The following is a 21,740-nucleotide window of genomic DNA, read 5'->3' on the forward strand; positions in this document are numbered from 1 at the left end:
CTCCTCTGATCACAAAAAAACCCAATAATAATAATAAAAAAAAAAAAAAAAAAAAACAACAAAAAGAAACAAAGAAAAACCACCAAAAACAAATACACAAAAGTGCTCAGAAGTACTCACTGTAGCTGAATCATCCTGTTCTGGAGGGAATGTTCAGCTGTGTGAATGCAATGAATCTTTATTTTTGCCACAGTCAGAGAAGAGGTAGAAAAGGTTCTTTTAGTTACTAATACAGGTGTTGCTCATAAATATTTGACCTCACCTTTTACCTCCCTTTCCAGGATCTTTCAGGCTAAGTGTTCCATTCACAGAAGGTTTGAATTCACAAGCTGTCAGAAAAAGCAAGCAATCAGCTATAGATCACCTATCTTCCATGTGTTAAATATTCAAGGAACAATGATGCATACCTTAAGGCAATAAAGCTACAGTGTCTGTTGGTTCTGAGACTGAACAGGACCTGAAGCAGCTTCTGAAAAAGAGGCACATCACCACTATCCCCAAAAAGTCTGTTATCTACTGTGAAGCCCATCTGCATGTCAGAAGTCTGCCTGTTTCCAGCTGCACCAGGCTGATAAGCCTGAAGAAGGTCAAAATATTAAGGAGATGGTTCTTTTTGCTTTGTTTTTTAATATAGCTAATTTAGGGAATATTTTTGACAGCTTTTGATCAGAATTATAAACCCTTGATGACACAAAATTAATAGGTATGAATATACTTCTCTCTATAATGTCAGTGCCTGTCAGAGGGGAAAAGCACACGGTAACACATTAAGGTGACTTCATTTTCACACAAAGGTGAGCACACACAGAAGGCATATGGAAATTTTTATATAGAGGCTAAACAGCCTCTATATCAAAAACTTACTAAATATAGACATATTGGAGTTGTTCTTAACTCAAGCTAATGAAGAAAAATGTATTTAGGAAGACTTCTATTAAATGTAGGTTAAATACTTAACCTTAAAGGTGCTTGGCATTGCATTAAAGTTTTAAAGATTGGCATTTTCAGATTGTCAGTTAAAATGCAGAAGAGAAACTGGATAATTGGCATGCAACCCCGTGAGAGCTCCAGGCTGGGGGCTGAGTGGCTGGAAACCTGCCTGGCAGAAAAGGACCTGGGGATGCTGGTCAACAGTGGCTGAACATGAGCCCAGGCATGCCCAGGTGGGTAAGAAGGCCAAGTTTTTCTATATTCTTTATTTCTTCTTTAAAATAATACAAATTAATAAATAAGCACAATTTTACATCACTAAAATGTAAATTTCTATGCTCAGACGTCTAGGCTGTACTGTTGAGGGAGTGTTGGAATCACCATCCCTGGAAGTGTTCAAAAGGCATATAGATGTGGCACCTGGGCACAGGGATTAGTGGTGAACTTGGTGGTGTTGGGTTAACAGTGGCACTGGGTGATCTTGGAGGTCTTTTCTAACCTTACTGATTCTATGATTCTGTAAGATTAGCAACATCCTAGAAAAGGAACTTACATCTGACAGCAAAAAGATACCTCTGGGTTGTGAAAACTTCATTCTTTCTGGTGTAAACTGACCACCAGAGCTAGGAGAAAGAGGAGTGATGCCTTTATACACTTATTCCATAATAATTAATAGTAGCTACTAATTTTTTCAGAAATTTTCTTTGAATTTGAACTTGATGGACCAGCTCTGAGTTTAGAGTGCTAGTCTTACATACTTTCACCTCTAAATGTCTCTGGTACAACTTTTGATTTGATTATCACTGTGTATTAGTATAGACCATCATTCTCAGAACTGTAAGTAAGAGTAATTTGAAAAGCATTCCTTGCTATGAAGAGCTTGTTCTACAAATATATATTTTATCAAACTATTCTTATCCAAGCAGTCTCTGAGCCTTCTCCCAGTGACTGGGAAGTCAGTAGCACAGACATGGATCATACCATGACTGCTGAATAACTGAATAATCAAGTAGCAGCCCCAAGGATGTTTAATTTCCAGTTACAGATGTAGTCATTGTGCACCACTGATCTAACAGAGCAGAACAGGGAAAACTGTCACCACCTTGAAGCTAAATAATCTAAGCCATGATTCTTGTTTTCATATGTATTTAATCCCTCTATTACACAAGGTATCATGCATCTTCTAATGGTTTTCATCTTCTCTCACACCAGTTTCAAGCTGTCAGTTGATCTACCTACAGAATCAGCATGCACACACATTCCAGGCTGTAGTGCCCACATCCATACAGTTCATGGGCTTTGCTTATATTTCAAGGACACATTTGGGCATTTTCCAGTTTGTGTGTCCTTTCCTACTGAATGCCAGATGTATCTTGTGTATCCAGTACCCTGTGAATCTTACAAAGCCTGTCACAAGTTCTTTGATGCATCACAGACATCCACCTTGTCAGCCTAACCTGCAGCTCCTTCTCACTTACTCTGTTAAGTTCATTACTTCAGGTGTACAGCTATGACAATTAAGCTTCTCATCTGTTAAGTTTCCATGGCACTTATTTCTCCTGCGTGCCTTTCCTTTCTCTGTCTTTACCACCTACTCAAAAAATTGGAGTAATTTTTATTCAGTTTTTGAGCTGTTCTTCACTGACTGGAGGTCTCTCTCTGTTTGAGTGGTATGTCACAGTGTCAAAAAACCCCACAGTGCTGCCAAGAATGATGTTGCATAATTATAAAATTTCAACTTAAAAAGACTTTATCAGTATTCAGCTCTTAATTGTTCTCTCTGTGTTAAAACTGCCCACTCTCATTTATACTTCCCTGAAGATTTCAGTGCTAGTACTATTATACATTTCTTCTGGACCATGGAATAAGGAACTGCACATCCCAATTATGCAAAGAATTATGTGCTCAAATTTTCTTGTATCAGCAGCTATGCAGTTGACTTATTTTACAGCACTGAGTTGTAAGACAGACAAGCAAATGACAGGGGAACAATGTACAAGAGACTCATATTAAGTTTAGTCCTCAAGCATGAGATTATCCTGCAGACATTACTGAGGAGAAATCGTTGTGTAATGAATGTCTCTGGATCCACTCGCATATAATGTTACTACATAATCTTGTTAATAAGTACACGAAGCTTCCTTTTGTAATATTTACATTTTTAGATCAAATATGTCTGCTGTGGGACGTTTTTGGAAATTCATTGCTTCAGTGACTGGAGAGGTTTTTGTTTCAAAGTGAATACAGTCATTGTCTGTTTATTAATTTCAGTGTAAAGACTGTTGTTTAACTTCTTTTCAATTTTTTTTAACTGTTTCTGGTTTTATGAACCAAGTTTTACAGAAAGATTGTATTTTAGTAAAGTAAAGAAAAAAAATTCTAGTTATATCTCAGACTCCATTTCATTATTATTCTAGCTGTACCTGAATACATTTGTCTCAGTGGACAGATCTATAATGTCAGGTAATAGATGGGGGAAAATATTGCAATAATCAAGATGAGAGCTGCTAATAACCTTGCTGAGATCCATAGAAAATTATATGTGGGGATGATAAGGAGATAATCACACCCAGAGAACAGGCCCAGTGATCAAGATTGCCTTGATGATACAGGTAGAAAATTCAAAAGAAGAGGAAGGATCACATTTCAATTGATTTAGTAAATACAAAAGCAGGAGATGAGGATGATATTTCAGTTGTTTCAGTCAATACAGACAGTGTCAAGGAAGAAAAAGAAGGAAGTCATGGCCAAAATCCTTCAAACACTTAAAACAGGAGAAAGAAGTAGAGGATTTACTGACAGAAGAGAGCTGTGCTGAGGGAACTGGAGAAAACATCATAGTACATGCAGTGATATAAAAAACCTAAACAAAAAAAACCAAAAAAAAACCAGGAAACAGAGTATGTATTGTCAAAATAAGTTGGAAAAAATGTATACTATTATTCACATAAAAATTCCCATATCTTTATGTAAGGGATTACAAAATGGCTTTCTGAGGCTTAACAGGGAGAAGAGTAGAAAAGCCTGAGCAAGGCAGTGCAGAATCAAAGCTCTGAAATAAAACACCAGCAAATTAAATGTATTCAATAGCAAATCCAGGTGTGTGACTCTTTTCAAACCTGCACTTTGCACTGCACAATACATTAGTTCCCAACCAGCACAAGACCAGAACTAACACAATATAAACGCAGCAGCATCCCCTTTTTTTTTTTCCCAACGCTGAGCCAAGCACTAAAAATTCAGAACAAGCCTGAGTGATAAACATCACTCCCTCTATAAATGACTGGCCCGTTGCTAATGGCAACAACTCTGTTCCTAAAGTTAGCTGAGCTCTTACAGTGGCAAATTCGGTGTCCTCACGTAACTTGCAGGATTCAGCTCACCAGTTTTGCCAACTCCTGCAGCCATACAACTGCATTTAGAGCATGAACTTTTCCTTTCTCTTTGCACGACATTTATCACAGAAAAATACAGTGCAAGTTAGATCCTGAATATTTAAGTGGAATCAATATTTAGTCTTGCCATTGTGCGACACCATTTTTATCCCAAATGAATACTTTTTGTTTGTTTTAAATAATTTCCTACATTACTGTAGGACAGATCCTTTAATTCCAGATACAGATGGATGGAAGTAATTCATCTAAATTATGGCACACTGCTAAAAGGGGACTTAGGACTAAACCATGTGTTGTTTAGGGTTTCAGACTGTGGTTAGCAGATGTTTGCTGGGATGATGTGATTGGAGAGGCAAACATTGCATTAGTTTATGGTTGTAGTTTTGCAAAAAGATACACACCATATCCAACCTCTGGGGTAAATGAGATGATAAAAAGAATCCCTTGCTTTGATTTGTGGGTCTTACATTTGGTTTCAGAGACTCTTCTGTCGAAGTCAATGAGGAGAACAGAAGTTTTTTACACCAGAACTATTTATGACCAATTCAGAATCAGTTTTGTGACTGTCATATGATATATGGATTTAGGTTTTGCATTCCAGTAGCTCAGAAAATTGTGAGTTATAAATGGGATGTCTAAACTGTTATATTAAACAATGCTTAATATATCCATTAAAAATTTCATTTAAAATTCTAAGTTTTTTTTTTTTAACAGAAAACTGTGTTTTGAATTAAGAGTGTTTTCTTCATGATTATAAAAGTGTGGAAGCAATTCATTTCAGCTATGTAGAATCTTAGAATCATAGAATCATTTAGGCTGGAAAAGATCTTTAAGACCATTGAGTCCAACCACTAACCAGCACTGCCAAGGCCACCACTAAACCATGTTCCCAAGTGTCATATCTACCTTTTTTTGAACACTTCCAGGGATGGTGATTCCACCATGTATTAGTGACAAAAGATAGATGGGGAAAATGTCAAATATCAGTTCATAACCTTTACAATATTGCACTTGGAGCTTCATAAACTGTAGAGATAAAATACAAATTATTACTTTTCTTTTTTTATGGCTTTTCAAAGGAAAGCATAATTATCTAAAGTCAACACTGATTGTCCCACTATAAAAATTATTACAGTCACAACCTGAAGCCATAAAGAGAATCAGGAGCTGGGAGCATAAATAGAACAGTACACAGGGGTATCTACTCAGAGCTGTGTATTACCTAAGCTGATTTCAGGGAAAAAAATAGATCAATTAGAGTCATAATTGTAGGTTGGGTGTGTCTGCTCCATTTTATTCAGTTTTATGCCATAGAAATTGTAACAGTGTCTGGGACTGTTTCTTAAGGATATTTAGGCACCCACTTCCTCCTGATGTTTCTGAGTGTTAGACATGGAGATGAGGGCTGGGGGAAAGGTAAAAAAAAATCATGGAATCACAGAACGATTTGGGTAGGAAAGGACATTAAAGACCACCCAGTTTCACTTCCTACAATGGGCAGGGACACCTTTCATTATCCCAGGTTGCTCCAAACTCTGTCCAACCTGGCCTTGAACACTTCCAGGGATGGGGCAGCCACAGCTTCTCTGGGTAACCTGTGCCAGGGCCTCCCCACCCTCACAGTAAAGACTTTCTTCTGCAAATCTAACCTAAATTTCCTAAATAAATAAGGACATACCTTTTTTCACTGATTTGCTGTTAACAAGGCATGATGAGTTTTTATGCTGGTTTTACACAGGCTGAGATGTCAGCACCAAAAGCCAAAAGAGCTGATGAATCAGGACATGGATGCTACAGAAAAATCCCTTTCAGTGAGCTTCACAAACTTTTCACCTCTTGCCTCTGAAACACTTTGCAGCTGCTACTGCTTGTGCAGCACACTTCCTTCAAGGTAAATAGAAATCTGCTTCCTATAATGCTTTGCAAGCATTATTTGCTGCCATAAAATATGAATAAAAGCATAAAATATTGAGGAAGGTATAATTTTATAGTACATTAAAAATAAAAAAAAAAATTAACAAGCATGACAGGTTAACATTTTGCAAGCATCAGAGGAGCAGGTGAATTATGGCATTATCGGCAGCAGAACAAGCTATCTTGTGTTTAGCCCTGGAGTTCTTTATTTCTCCAGACCATTTCTAATTAGAGTCTTGAAATGAGATCCTGCTAGCAAACCCCTAAATTACGGGCAGCAAAGTGGGGATTCAATCCAGATATTTCTGGTGTAGTACAGGACTGTGAGCCCAACACATTATGTTCTGCATACAAAGCATTTGATTATAAGGAAAAAAGGTGTGGGTGTTAAAAAAGGGAGAGAGAGGAAATAACAATTCCCCATGCAGGTGATCTTCATGGGTACATTTACCAATGGAGAAATTGCCATGTTGTACATAAAGAAAACACAAAAGTGTTTTGCAGAAAAAAGGGTGAAATTCCACATCAGTGTATTTAAGAACTGAATTGATCAAGAACTGGAAAAAACAGTGTAAAGCAGGAAAGGGAAAGGGAAGAAGAAAGGAAAAAGAAATGAGAAAAGGAAAGGGGACAGACTGACTAGCAGGAGAAAAAAAAGCCTAAAACTTCCTTGTGTCTAGAATAAAAACCATGAAGCCTTACATTGTTAAAATATAATCTGGACCAATACACCATTGCAAGCAAAAAGCTTTGTGTCTTGGACAAATCTTTCTTTTTACTGACATCTCACATAAGGTATAGAGACATATGTGTATGTGTTTCAGAAAAAAGCAAACCTCTGGTTTTAGACTATATTAAACTTTACTACAGATTTGCAATACCTATTTGATATCTATGAATGCACCATGTGCTTTTTAAGTTTAAGACAAAAAAATGTCTAAAACAAATTATATCATAGAATGATAAAATATCATGAGTAATAAGGGACCACAAGGATCATCGAGTCCAACTCCTGGCCCTGCACAAGACACCCCAATAATCCCACCCTGTGCCTCAGGGCATTACCCAAATGCTTCCTGAACCCTGTCAGGCTTGGTGCTGTGACCAGTTCTGTGTGGAGCCTGTTCCAGTGCCCAACCACCTTCTGGGTGAAGAAATAATCTAAAATGTAAAATGAACTAAGAGATAAAAGAATTATTCTAGTTAGACTGCAGTCCAAGGTTTGCTTCTAGTACTTTTATTCTCCAGCCAAAAACACCCAAAGTGTTTGTGTTCCTCCTTAAACCAGTCTCTTGAATTTGTCACTGAGTGAATCCACCAGTAGAGGCAAAGGAATTGATCAGATGCTTCCTGAAACTATATCCTTTGTGGACAGTAACTGTATAAATAAACAAACAGAGGCTCTGATCCAGGGATATTCCTCTGGGAATCTGAGGTAGGTATGTACATCATAAATATTAGTTTCTTAGCAGAGGACACAGGAAGGAAACCAGTCATGTGAACTCAGTGGCACAGGTTGCCTGTGTGGTTAGTGAAGTGAGGGCAGTATTTCTGCAGATTTCCAGGGGGTTCTTTGCTTTACCTAATGACCTGATATCTTTACAGTCAATTAATTTCCTGGTGTCTGTAGGAATATGTAGTCTGTGTAGTACTGGAAAGAAATTAGGACTTTCAAGATAATTTTTTTTTTCAGAGTTAGTGATGTTTTCCTACTATGTAAAAAATTAGGGAGGACAAGAAATACAGGGAGAAAAAAAATTAAAAGGAAAATATATTCCTGAAATGCTAGATTATCTCATATGGGGAGGATACAATAGGCAGGCCAAGTCAATAGGAAGGGTAAGTCAATGACTGTGTCTTTTGTCTTACTCTATCTGAGAGGCAAAAGTAAATAACAGACTCTAAAAGAAACAAATAACAGACTCTAAAAGAAACAAGAAACATGAGAATATAAAGCTAAGGAAAAATTGAGAGGAAAGTTCCATGATTTTTTTTTTTTTTAATAGAGTGGTCATTTCAGTGCTGGAACAGAGATTGGAAACGCCTCTTAGAGCAATTTGATTTTGATATTTCAGACACCTGGCCTTGCTGGATCCAGACAAGACAGAGGAAGGTTTCTACTTCAAGAGGGAACAACTCAACAATAACATCGTCTGATATTTATCAGAATTATTCTAATAGTTATAAGCTGTGTGATCCAAAACTCTCAAGAGTCAGAAACAAATTGCAACAGAGAGAAGAAGGCAGAGCATTGTACAGCAACATACCAGTCTCCCAGAATAATAAAAATTATCTGAGGAATTTGGCCTTAGGTAACAGCAAAACCTTATTTCTGTTATAACACAAAAAAACTAGCATGAACAGAATGCTGAAATTCTTAACCAAAAGAGAACATTATCATTTAAATCATAACTTACAGTTAAACCTAATAATGAATATTTGTAAAGGCAAACGAGAATATATACAGGAATGCCTCATAGGATGTTTGTGGTCAATATCCAGATGAACTGGAGAAAAATACAGTCCTTGGAAAAATATAATGTAAAGACTGATGCTTTCCCACTATGCAGACAGCAAAACAAGGTCAAGGATGCATCAGTAGCAAAACGACGAATTACTGAAGAGATGAAGCCACATGTCTTTATGGGAATAGAAGAGCTGCCAAGAGAATGTAAAATCAAACTTGTGACATCAGCAATTCTAACAACAGTCTCTGACCTCTGTATTTTCTTGATAGAGAAGGTTTTAAAAAAAGAGAATTGAAGATATGAGAGGTATTTGACAGATGAAAGCACTTCAGGACACATAGGCAATGAAAGCCCCAAAGTTCAGCAGAAAATTTGCATATGTATGTGGAGAAATAAAACTGGCTTCTGAAATTAGCTTGTTTATCACAAACCAAATATTTTCAAAGTTCTATACTTTGAAAGTCCTCTTGGCCTTTCTCCTCCCCAGCTTTTTCATGGAGGAATTTGAGCATTAACTGTATTCATCATTATATTTGGAAGGTACTGTGTCAGCTGGCTCCCAGTCAGCATCACTCTAGCAACAGAAAATTTCTGAAAAAGAAATCTAGGATGGTGCCAGGGTTGCTTGGCATCCTTTGCCAGGGAGAAGATGTGTTGGTTTATGACAGAAACAAAACTCAGGATGATGAATTCTGAGATACTTTCAGCAAGCTGGCCTTGCTCTGAATGAGACTGCTACCTGTGAAAAGGAGCAGATAAATGTGTGCTGTTTAGTATTAAGAACTAGGAAGTTCTGGTGAACAGTCCTGTTTCTGCAATTCCACAAAAAGCTCAGCAAAGTTGGTGAATGCAGCAATTTTGCAACCGTCAGAAAGACCAGATTTTGGAAAGGAAGTAACAAAGTCATTTAACATAATAAAGAAGTATTGATACATCTGCCTCATTGGTGCAATATTCTGTGTTGTTGCTGTCATCCAGAGGTAAAGGCAAGACATGTGATAGTTGTTTGGTATATCTATATCTCTATATGTGTCCATCAAAGGAAACCTGTCTGGAGACAAAAAAACCCATACCCTGTAGTATTCACAGAAAAATTTTCAGAGAAATCAAAACATTGTATGTTCCAGTGTGTGTGGGCTACTCACAAAGCCACGGGGACCAGCAGAAGGCCCAGTCTTTACACACACACCTGGCAGTTTTATAACACCCAAACAGACTGAAGCACCTCTGCCCTTACAGGATTCATGTTCAACAAATAACCTTTTCTTTTAGATTCAAAAGCTCATATCAGATATGATGCTTTCATTTAATCTCTGACAGCAGCAAATAGTCTCAGTCTTTGTTACGCAAAAACTCCTGTGAAAGAACAGAGTTTTGAGGAAGATGCTGAAGTAAATATATGTTAATACTGACTGACAATAACCACACTTTTTGAATCAATCGTTTTTTAATTTTTTTTTTATTCAGTATGAATCAAATGTATTCCTTGCTGCCCAGGAAGAAAGAGTCAAGGGGATGAAATTCCAACAGACCAGTTGCCAGAATAGTAAACGCAGGTTGACATTGGGATTGTGGAATTAAAGTATTGTTAATCTTCTGAGACTTCAGAAGAGCTGCTCTCCAAAATCCTACAAGAGCACAAACAAGGGCATCTCATGAGCGCAGCAGTTTGTAGGGTTTGACTAGGGCAGTTCAAATCTAAGCAACAGCTGTGAAGAATACAGTGTGGGAGGGAAAATAAGCAAACAAGAATATCCAAACACAACCCTCCTCCCAGGAAACAGTTGCTAATATCATTAATCTCTACAAAACTACCTGACAGACCTTGGCAATAGGCAGAAACAGTTTTTTGTTGTATGTTTGTTAGATTTTTTGAGAGGACACACACATACATTATTGTTGCTGATTATTTCTCCTTATATACAAACCTGACTGTCCTTTCATGGTCTTCAGCCACACATCATCCAAAAAACTAAAGCCACTACTGGCCTGGTGTGAAATTCCTAAGCTTTTCATAGAAGGTTGTGAGCCCTGTATTAGCAGCTCTGAGCTCCTCAGCAAAGAGAAGGTAGAATAGCACATACTTAAGAAAAAAAAAGGTAAAAATCATGGGGAGATGTGTGTATGACAATTATGACATATTGATCACTTGCATCTGGATTCTTTCCAGTAGAACTGGTAATAAGTGTATTAGGAATGGCTCTACTTGAACCTCTCATTAATCCTAAACCTCAGAAGTCCAACTAGAAGGAACTGTTAAAGCAAAATGCCAAGGTATAAACTTGGCAACTGTAATGATCTAAGGTAGAAAAGATGAAGAACCGCTCCTAGAACAAAAAGATCATTTTTTTCCCCTTAAAAATCTTCGAAATCTTCTGGTGCACTTTGTCAGAGCTCTTACTTCTGATGACTGCAAAGGTATTTCTTCAAAGGAATGAAGTGCTACCTTCACATTTCCTATTGCAGGTAAGAGAAAATGTGTAACTTGTAGTGGTGACAGCAGGTAAAACCAAAGAGGGGTGTCCTTCCCCCAGTCCCTCTCCCAGTCTCAAGGAGTTGCACATACAAGCTTCAGGAGAACTGATTCAACCTAATCAGAGTTCAGAATTTAATTCAGATTTCATTCTGTGCCTGGATGAGAAGATATATCAGTGGAGACAGCTTTGAGTGATTTGAAATAGTTTCAAACTCTTGACTTAAAGAGTCAGAACACGTTTTAACATGGTGGGAAAAAGCAAACTTTCAATTTACTTCATGAGTGTGTCAGTTAATATTATCAGTAAGTTGTACCAGCCATTAATTCCTTTATAAATGAAATTCCTTAAGTTTTTCCTTTGAATGATATGTAAAATCTGTTCAAAACCTCTGTCATCTTCTAAAGTAAACAGAACAGTATGCACTTGAATTTAGAACAGCACACAAAATGTCAATCATTGAAATTAGAGATCTGTTGCATTCAAAATTTTATGCATGAGAAGAAACAGTTCTGAAGCTGTAGATGGTATAAAATCTTCCCCTGCATAGTCACAGAGTAAGAATTTTGTGATTTAAATGTCCTGTTTTATCTTTGTCTCTATTGTGTTTAAGTATCATATTCAGACTCGTTCTTGTGTATTTAAATGTTTAGTTCTGCACTGGTTTATTAATATTACTGTTCTGTTTTGTGGGAATATCCTCACAAAGACTGATACAAAATATACCTGCTGTCTGAATATACACATTTCTATTTTTTTTTATATAAGAGATTTTATTTTATACCTTTTCCCTTAGCTTTTAGAATGTGTAGATGTAGCTTTGCACTGCTCCAGGAAACTGAAGTGTATTTCCTTTGTAAGTGTTGGTTTTGTCTCTTTGGGAACAAGAGGAGTCTAGAGAGTTCCTCGAGAGAAAAGAAAGTTCTGCTATAAATGTTTGGCATACAGAGAGATTGATCTCCTAAACCATTTGCTTGTTTGTTAAAAGGATGCATAACTCCTCATTTTTCACTTGCATTCCACCAGCACCTGCAAATCCCAGTTCTGAAACTAGATCTGGCTCTGTTTGGCAGTGGGGAAGATCCTTTTTGCTCTGTTTTGGGGAATTGATGTGGACCATATTTAGTTACGCATGACAATTTTGAATTTGTCAACTAGTGCCCTCCATGGCTGGTGTAACAGCCTGGCCCCAGCAGCTGCTCTGCAGGAAACCACTGCATGTAAGGGGAAAATTTAGCTATATCCACCCATTCCTCCATCCCTCCATCCATTCATTTATCCAATGTTACTTTCCCTGAAGGCCAAAGAATGGACTTGGCTATTCATTGTATAGATGGGACCTGTGAGCCCACAGTTCTTCGACAACCCACGTTTTAGCTGAACGTGGAACCACTTTATTCTCCACCGGGCTCTAGTGGCAGATCCCTACCTCAAATACACAAAATCCAGTTGATACTCGTTCTTCAGACCACAAAGAAAGGTGAATTGGGCCAACGTGGCACAGAGAAAAGGTGGTTTATACTCTAAGACAAAGTGTAGTTGACGTATCTCAGAGAAAATCCCTGCTTGGGTGGCCTGGCTGCCCCCAGAAATCAGAGATCACCTGGACGCAGCTTGATGCTTCTCATGGCCTTGGGTCGAATACTTACCTTGTGCATAGTCACTGTATCAGATTTACTTCTCATAATCTTTGACTTTTATGTATTTCATAGTGCTCAGCTGAGGATACTCTTTGTTTACCTTCATTTTTCACACCTCATGAACACTTCTGCTCTTTCTCTCTCCCTTTACAAAGCCGGGGTGAAAGTGCTACAGCCTTTGAATTTTCAACAAGCTGACCATTCTCCTGGTCTCAATGGTTTATATTCCTGTTGGTATACTCAGGGTACTCACAGCATCAAGTTTTGCAGGTTTTCTTTGCAGGCAGATAGGTACTGATAAAAAATTACAAATGCCAGAATGGATGAAGGAAAAAAAAATGTAGTATCCTAAAATTCCTATATTTTGCTATAATTCAGTTTCTGTATTTTACTATTTGCATAAATGTGTTCTTTTTGCTTTCAGCACTGAATGTCTCATAGGTGGTGTTAGAGAGGAAGGAGTGTAAGTTATTTCCCTAATGTGGAAGGACAAAGGGTTTTTTTTCCTGACCTTGTGTAGTTTAAAATATTTATAACCAGAAGACTAGATGAATAATTCCTCTGAACAATGTCCTATAACTCTGGAAAAAGATAAAAAATTCTTACTTAAACGAATTACATTTTGAAGCTCAGAATTTTTTTATCATTTCAAGTAATCCCACTGAAATTTAATTTAAGGTTTCTTTAATTAAAAGCAGATAAATTAAACAATTGCAAAAATTGTTCCAGTCTCAAAAAAAAATCTCTAAATCTATTTTTTTTTCTCAACAAATCCAGTGAGAGGCAGTTTCAGAATACACCCCCCACACATGGTTATTTCCGCTGTGCAACTCAATGTAATAATTCACAAGAAAAATTTATTCATGTCTTGGAAACTGCATCTCATTTTTCATCTCAGGTGTCTGGATCAGAAACCAATGCCAGTAGTATGACATTCCCAGCTGCACAATGTTATCACACGTGAAACCTGATTTCCACATGCCTTCCCATTAAACACAGGCTGTCACCTACAATGATTGGCAGATATAAATGAAGACACTAATGGATAAACTGATGGGGACTCACAATTACTTTTATAAATGCGTATTCTTTTCCTATGACTGGAAGGAGTAGTTTATGTCACAGTTCTTGCATTTTCAAAGTGCAGTTAAATCTTATCTTCATACACTTGGGTTCTCCTGACAGGATCCACAGCTTTGGACCTTTGTTTTGTTTAGAACTTATTAGACTTCTGCTATTAGAGAATTGGAGCACATAATGATGTTTAATTCAGTTATCCTCATCATACCCTGGAAAGTAGTATAATACCAATTTGTGGTTCTAATCTATGGCATGAGAGTATTGTACACTTTAGTCATCTCCTATGGCAGCTGTGCAGAGGTGGATCACTCTTCAAAAAGACAGCTACAGAAGGAGGGAACATCATCACATGCAAATCCCTTTATCTCAGGAAGACCCACACCAAAACTAGAGGTGTTCTGGCTTTCAGTCTGCCATTGGAGGCAATTTGAATCCTTCCATCTTTCAGGTGTTTTCATTGACAGAAGTAGAAGGAATAAACACTTTCCTTTCTGCTGAGTTTGTCTCATTTTTAGGAAACAATTTAAAATTATTTTCAAATTACAAAACCCAATAGCATCGTATAAAACCAGTATTTTATGTTGAGGGTGCATGTGTATTAGACGGGACATAGAATCATAGAATGGTTGGGGTTGGAAGGAACCTTAAAGACCGTCTCCTTCCACCTCTTCACCCCAATGCACAGGGACACCTTCCACTAGACCAGATTGCTCCAAGTCCCATCCAACCTGGCCTTGAACACTTCCAGGGATGGGGCAGCCACAGCTTCTCTGGGCAACCTGTGGCAGTGCCTCACCACCCTCACAGGGAAAAATTTCTTCCTAAAATACCTAATAGCCTTGAAAACCTCCGGGGTTGGGGAATACACCTGAGCACAATTTTCCATTACACATAATTCTTAATAACAAGTGGAGCCGTTGGACATTTTAATGTTTTTGGTAAATATCATTTTACACCACCCCCTCTGCCCCTTTTTTGCTTTGTTATACTCTGCTCTCACCTTTGCAGTTTCTGCAGCGATTTGTCAAAAAAGTCAACCTGCTGGGGGAATCACAGAGGGTAAAAGTTTCTGTGCCTTTTGTATGAAAACTGACCCTATGCTGAGTTTGTGATTCCTGCTGAACAGCCCTCAGGGGACAGATCACTGAGGGACGTGAAATCCTGAAAAGGAAAAAAAGAGATTGATGGTGCTGTACTGTATAAAGAGGAAACTAACTGGAAACCCAAAGGATATGAAGACGTACTGAGAGAGGAGAGTAGCAGAGAAGTGATGGAGGGAGAGCTTTGCTTGGAAAGAGGTCAATAATCTGAATTCTATATATACAAAACATTGAGGATGCTCATCTTTCTGGTGAGGAGAGGATCCAAGGGTTATCTGGTGAAAGAGGACAGCTCCATTTTCTTTTTCCAAGAGAAAATTACCTTTTTTTAAAAATAGGAAGCCTTACTGGCATTTGCCACAGATATTTTTTGCCTTTTTTGGGTTTGCCATAGATGGATGCTTTTGATGTTTTTGGAAGCCAGACAATGTCTCATTGTCAGATGCTGAGATTATTTTGTACCTAAAATAATAGGTATAAAAATAGCATCTGATACAGCACAGACATCTCTTTCACTCCTACTCCCCAAAAGGGCAAGGAAGAAGCACTATCATGACTCCAGCTATGATGTGGCTGCTCCTGAAAGCCCAGACACATCCAGCCTACCCTGCAGAGCTACTCAGCTCCATCAGTGTGACTCAGATTTTAAATTGTAAGGGAATCACTTGCAAGTTCAAGTGTGCATTTTAAAGTCAAAGCAAGCTTGTAAAATGTCCAAATTTGTATATGCAGAGTTGTCTTGCATCGTGTACTTTCTGCTATCTTCAATTACACTGATAAAATTTTCATTTCAGGGAAGAGGTTGGATATAAAACTGGTTAAATTCTTTGAGTTCTTTTTTCTTTCTAGATTATTTATTAGTGATAACAACTAATGTACTGCTTGAGGGTAATGAATCTTATTAAATGCACTTTAAATTATCTCCTAAATTAATACGAGAGTGCAGTACCAGTGCTAAAGACCCACATAAGACTGGCAGAAAAACTAATATTCACTTCCTATGAAAGACTCCATCCTGCCTCCAGCTAAATTATGTATATCCAATCAAAATCTTGTCCCTAATAGAGATGTAACATATGTAAGCAGATTAAAATGTTATGTACTACTTATGGGAGATGTCTATAGATTTCATTCAGTATACTTGCTTCCTGCAGCCACTATGTGATAAGTCATTCTTTTTTTTTTTTTTTTTTTGCCTATTTCTCAATGTATTTAGCAGACATCCTCAGTTAAACCCAACAATTACTCAGTCCATGATACAGGTCAGTATAATCCTGCTACAGCAGTATGAGTGAAGGGATTTTTGTCTTCAGGGATGGAATTATTACTTTAAGATGTAAGTTTATTTTGGAGGTGAAAGTCAGATTTCTAAAACTGAAGGAGTATGTACACATAGCTGGTTAAGAACACATGATTTCATATATTCCCCAGCTTCTCCAGCCGGTTTAGGATAGTCCCTGTCAAACTGCCAGCTCCTCCTACCTTACCTTCTCCTCTCCTCTCCTCCCCCTGCTCTCATGAGCCTGGTTTTGGCTCTGGGGAAGTATTAGATGTGATTGTAATAAGAGAATACTCCATGGGGATGGTTGTTTGCATTCCCTTTAGCCTGGATATCCCATTAATATTCTGTCATTCAAACACAATGCCAAGCTTGAATTTAAATGCATCTCTGTGTCTCTCCTGCAGTTATCAGAGGTGAGCCACCACAACAAGTCAGTCTCATTTCAGCTCCTAAACATGAGAGAGAGATATTTCAGGAAAGATTATTAATAAAGAACACTGAGGAAAAAGTCTGGAAAGGAATTTGAATATTAGTGGTCAAGTTTTATACTCAATAAATTCTTCCTTTATATAATTATGTGGTAAATAATTTCCTTCATCTCCCACTGGAGGGTTTGACTGGACACAATGAATATTTTTGGCCAACTTCTCAGCAGCATGGAGGTTTCCTGTCACTCCTGTGACCAGAGTCAAGCTGTGCCTGCTGCCCATGATGCTGCTCAGTCTCCTCTGACACTGAAAAAATTTTCAGGTACTGCAAAGGAAAGACCAACAAAATTGTTGAACACAAATAAAACTAAAAAAAAAATTACACCAGGTGCAAAAATAACCTGGAATTATCATTTCTTCGGAGACCAGAAGGGTCCAAAACTTTGGCATAATATGAGATTTCTATATTAACTTCAAATACAAAGTAGTAGTTAGTCAAGAAATGTGTTAAAAATTCACTGAACCCATTTCAGTATTGGAATAATTTGTATAATTTCTACTATTTTTGATGCTAAAAAATAATCTTTCCCTTGAATATTTCAGAACTGGATTACTACAAACATTCTTTGGAAATAGATTTAATTTTTGGAATAATAAAGTTTTCATTCTTTTAGTTAAAGTTTTCGTTAAACATTCTTTAAAGTTTTCACCTTCTTATTTTCAGCTGATACATCATATTCAAACCTGTCTGTCCCCTGAACATCACTGTCATCAGCAGCCAATGTGCTGGTCTGCTGGTTTTTCCCCATCATAATTAGTGCACAGATATGTCCATCTCGAGCTGTTACAGCAATACATATTCAGAACACAGTTTAGAAATACATGGGCAAAGCAACTAATAACCAGAGCTCTCCTATATTCCTTCCTGGAAAATTCCCTGTTTCATTTTGCATGATGTATTTTGCACCAAACTACCAAGACTGCGAGCACTTGCTGTAACTTCTGTGGTTGAGCTGCTTTCTGAGCTGTCACCTCTGGTCAGACACAACCATGCCCCTCAATTTTCATGGATTCTTGGTATTCTTGACTGCCTGACATATAAAATTCTGTTACATAATGACCTCCTATTTCAGGCTGTTGCAGCAGCACAAGTAGGGCATGGGAAGATCATTAGATCATGGAATGGCCTTTCTGTAACACAGAACAGAGCTATACCAGGGATTCCACTGCAGGGCTCAGCTCTTCAGAGCTCTCTCAGGTGAAAATATTTCTGCAGAACCTGAACTGAAAGCAAGAAAACAAGCAAACTCACTGATTTATTGTTTTTATTTATTTTTTTTATTGAGACAGGCTGAAAGAATTGGGGATGTTCAGCCTGGAGAAGGAAAGGCTCCAGGGAGACCTGCCAACAACTTCCAGTGCCTAAAGAGGCTCCAAGAGAGCTGGAGAGGGAAACTGGAGAAGGTCTTGGAAAGACACAATAAGGGATGATGGCTCTGGAAAAAACAGAAGGCAGGGTTAGGTTGGATAATAGAGAGAAATTCTTCCCTGTCAATGTGGTCAGGTCCTGGCACAGGTTGCCCAGAGAAGCTGTGGTTACCCCATTCCTGGAAGTGCCCAAGGCCAGGCTGGATGGGGCTTGGAGCAACTTGAGATAGTGGAAGGTGTCCCTGCCTATGGCAGGGGGTTAGAACGAGATGACTTTTAAGTTCCCTTCCAACTTAAACCTCTTTGTGATTCTATGATTTGTGGTGGTGTTGGAAATCAGTAGTTCCACCTGATTTCCAGCAGGAGTTGTCCCTGTCCAGGAGCTGTTCTAAAGATTAGGGTTTATTTAATAGAATTACTCCTATGCAGAAGTACATTTCCTTATAGAAAGAAATCATTAAATGTCTGTGAAATCTGGAAGACAGATTTCATAAAACCTTACTTTGTGTAAAGTAAGATAACGCATATCCACACAAAAAGTGATGAAAGAATTTGATGTCAGCATCACTAGGATATATATTCTTTTATTTGCTACCTGTATACCCTTGTACTTAAGGGTACATAGATATTTTTGATTTACAGTAGTATTATCATTCCGTTGGAATAATATTAATTTATTAAGAGCATCCCTTGACTAATAAAATAATTACTAGAAGAAAAAGGATCTCCCAGACAAAAGAAGTACCATAGGACACCTGCCTCATTAATGGTTCAAAGACTGTGACCTTTCGTAATTATTTTATCAATAATATATCAATTAATAATTAAAATAATTAAAATAAATATAAAAATAATTTAATTAAAATAATTTATAAACTGGAGACTCAATTAGGTCTCTCTTCAGAGGATAATGACACCTTGGCAATGAGAGGAATACTTGATGGAGAATAATGATTGATCAAATTGTTAAAATTATAAAAGTGGATTAGGAAAACAAGATGCAGCACAATTTCAAGGGACTCATCCTGCAAACTCTCACTTGGTCTTTGTGTCCTGACATGAAAATAGCAATAATAATAAATATGGTTTTATCTCTTCCTCAATAGGGAGGTTTCTGATTAAAAAACACTCTAGTTTTTTTTCCCATGCCTTAGTTTTTAACTCCCTTGTTACTGTGGACCAAATATTTACAATATGCTGTTATTGCAGATTTGCATATGAAATGCCAAATGATGACTGGGAGGGTTTCAGTGTGGACAATCAAAAGAGTTTGTTTTGATTAAATAGTAAAAGGGTTGTCTTTAAATACCAAGTTTGGGAATATAAAATGATTACCAACAGATAGGAGTGAAAAGGAGTGGAGGGGGAAGAGGAAGAGGGAGGGAAAGGAGTGGGGGAAGGGAGAGAGATTTCTTCTCAGGAACAGCATCCCACATACCACAGTGTCAAGTCAGTTGCCTTTGCCTAATTCATCACAGGCAATGTTGCATTGCATGAACCACTGTAAAGTTTCACTAGGGCAATTCACAAACTCCTGCAGCAAACATGAATAATTTTATGGATTTTTATTAATCAGAGTTTGCAGATTGGATAAGATGACGCAAAGGAAAAATGAGCTATTGTATCTCTCCGTGTAAGTTTTATAGAGCGGTTATTAACACTTGGGGAGTTCAAGCAGGATGCCAATGAGACATAAAGGTGCTTCTGGGTGGAGGTGTCTCATCTGACTGGAGCAGGCAATGAAGGCTTCTGCACTCAAGGAGCAAGATGCTGGAGGATCAGGTGCCTTTAATATCTTGATTAACTGGAGTGTGCTCAGTGGTCAGCAGTGAGGGTTGAACTTGTACCTGGACATGTGCATTGGCTGAACATAATTTTCTCCTGGTAGATGAGCCAGTCTGTTGTGATAATATTTAAGATGAATTATTACTATCCTGGCTCTGCACCCAGTGTAATTCCTTACTCTTCATGGTCTCTGGAGGGACCCTCAAGCATCAGCTGAAACTGGATCCCTAATGCTGATGGATAAAGAGATGAAACCCTTATGGAGCACCACTGGTTGAAGACGTTTTCACTTTTTCTTTGTTTTAGCTCACACTGGACTTAGGCAAAAGAAGACCTGCAGTTCAGTGAGTAGTTTTCAAAATTCTGGCCTTTCTTAGAAATGGGTGCATAAAAGTATTTGCTAAACTCGCAGGAATGCTTTGGCCATTTTACAGAAGGCTTTAAACACAGAATATAAGCCATATTATATGCTAAGGCTCCATTATGCCTGCATTTCCAAGAGATAACAGCACTATACATATACAGTGCCCACAGGTTTTTCTCCCTTCATGAATTTAGGCAGTTTCTCAAACAAAGCATGTATTATGTATGCAGAAGGGAAATGTCTGCTTCAGAGAAGCTGATGTCTCAAAGGTAAACATGTATAAATGTTTATACATTTTTTAACACATATTATTTACCCAGAAGAACACAACAGCTGCTTCAGAGTTGTTCTGGGCTCAGTGGTAAATAGGTATTTTGGCAGTTGCTCGAAACAGAAATGATTCTTTGGTTCCATTCCATTCTACCCTCTCCACTTGTTATTCTAATGATTATTCTAAAAGAATCAGGTGTCAGAGTAGATTGATTTCACTTCACATGAGGCTTCTCACAGATTAGATTGGTACATCCATGAAAGGCCCTGAGTAGAAGGGTTTTTTTTGTTTTTTATTCTCTGAGTCATAATTTAGTCTCTGCTCCCCCTTGACCTTGTGATTTGCATGGCCTTCAAATAGAGATGGATTCTTTCCTATTCGTTCTCACCTGTCAGTATGTGTGCACTGTGATGTGTGTAGATGTTCACCAAGTAGCCCCATCACAGCCAGCAGTATCAATCCAACTGGAATGGCACGGAACTGTTTGGATCTGAATCCTTGCCCTACTCACCATCCAGAACACCAGATGAGCTTGAAAGAAATCTCATTGCTACTGTCAATGCTGAGAGAGAGACCAAATGCTCTCACACATGCTGCAATGACTTCACTGATAGCTGGAGAGACAAAAATTGGCTAGACACTTGAAGACATAACTTCATCCTACAGGACAGCAGGAATATGCCCCCTCCAGCCTGCCTCTCCCAGCACTGGGACCCAGGGCTCCAGTAGACTCCCCAGTTGGTAGTTCACAGGTTATTTTTGCATTCAGGCCTACAGCCAATCACTAATTAAGCCCCAAGTGCACACACCATGTGCATCACTAATACAGCTGTGTGTTGTATTTTGTGATTCTCCTGGCTATGGTCATTTGTTACAACAGCAGCTCTCGTTCTTAACTGAAATCCTCTGCATCACTAGAGATGGTTGTTAGCTGGGATTAGTCCTGTTGTGTTTTGTGCCCTGAAGTTTATCACCCAGGCCTAATTTCTCTGGTCTGTGGTAGCTGTTCTAGTTGTTCCTCCACTGGCTTCCAGCCTTCCAGTACTAACTGGGGCTTACAGAAAGACTGGAAATGGACTTTTCCCAAGGGCATGTGGTGATAGGACAAGGGGGAATGGCCTTAAGCTAAAGGAGGGAAGGTTTGTATTAGTTATTAGGAAGAAATTTTTTACTGTGAGGGG

The sequence above is a fragment of the Pipra filicauda genome, unplaced genomic scaffold (assembly GCF_003945595.2).
Source record: "Pipra filicauda isolate LSUMZ 115617 unplaced genomic scaffold, ASM394559v2 scaffold30_size5312502_pilon, whole genome shotgun sequence".
Classification (NCBI taxonomy): Eukaryota; Metazoa; Chordata; class Aves; order Passeriformes; family Pipridae; genus Pipra; species Pipra filicauda.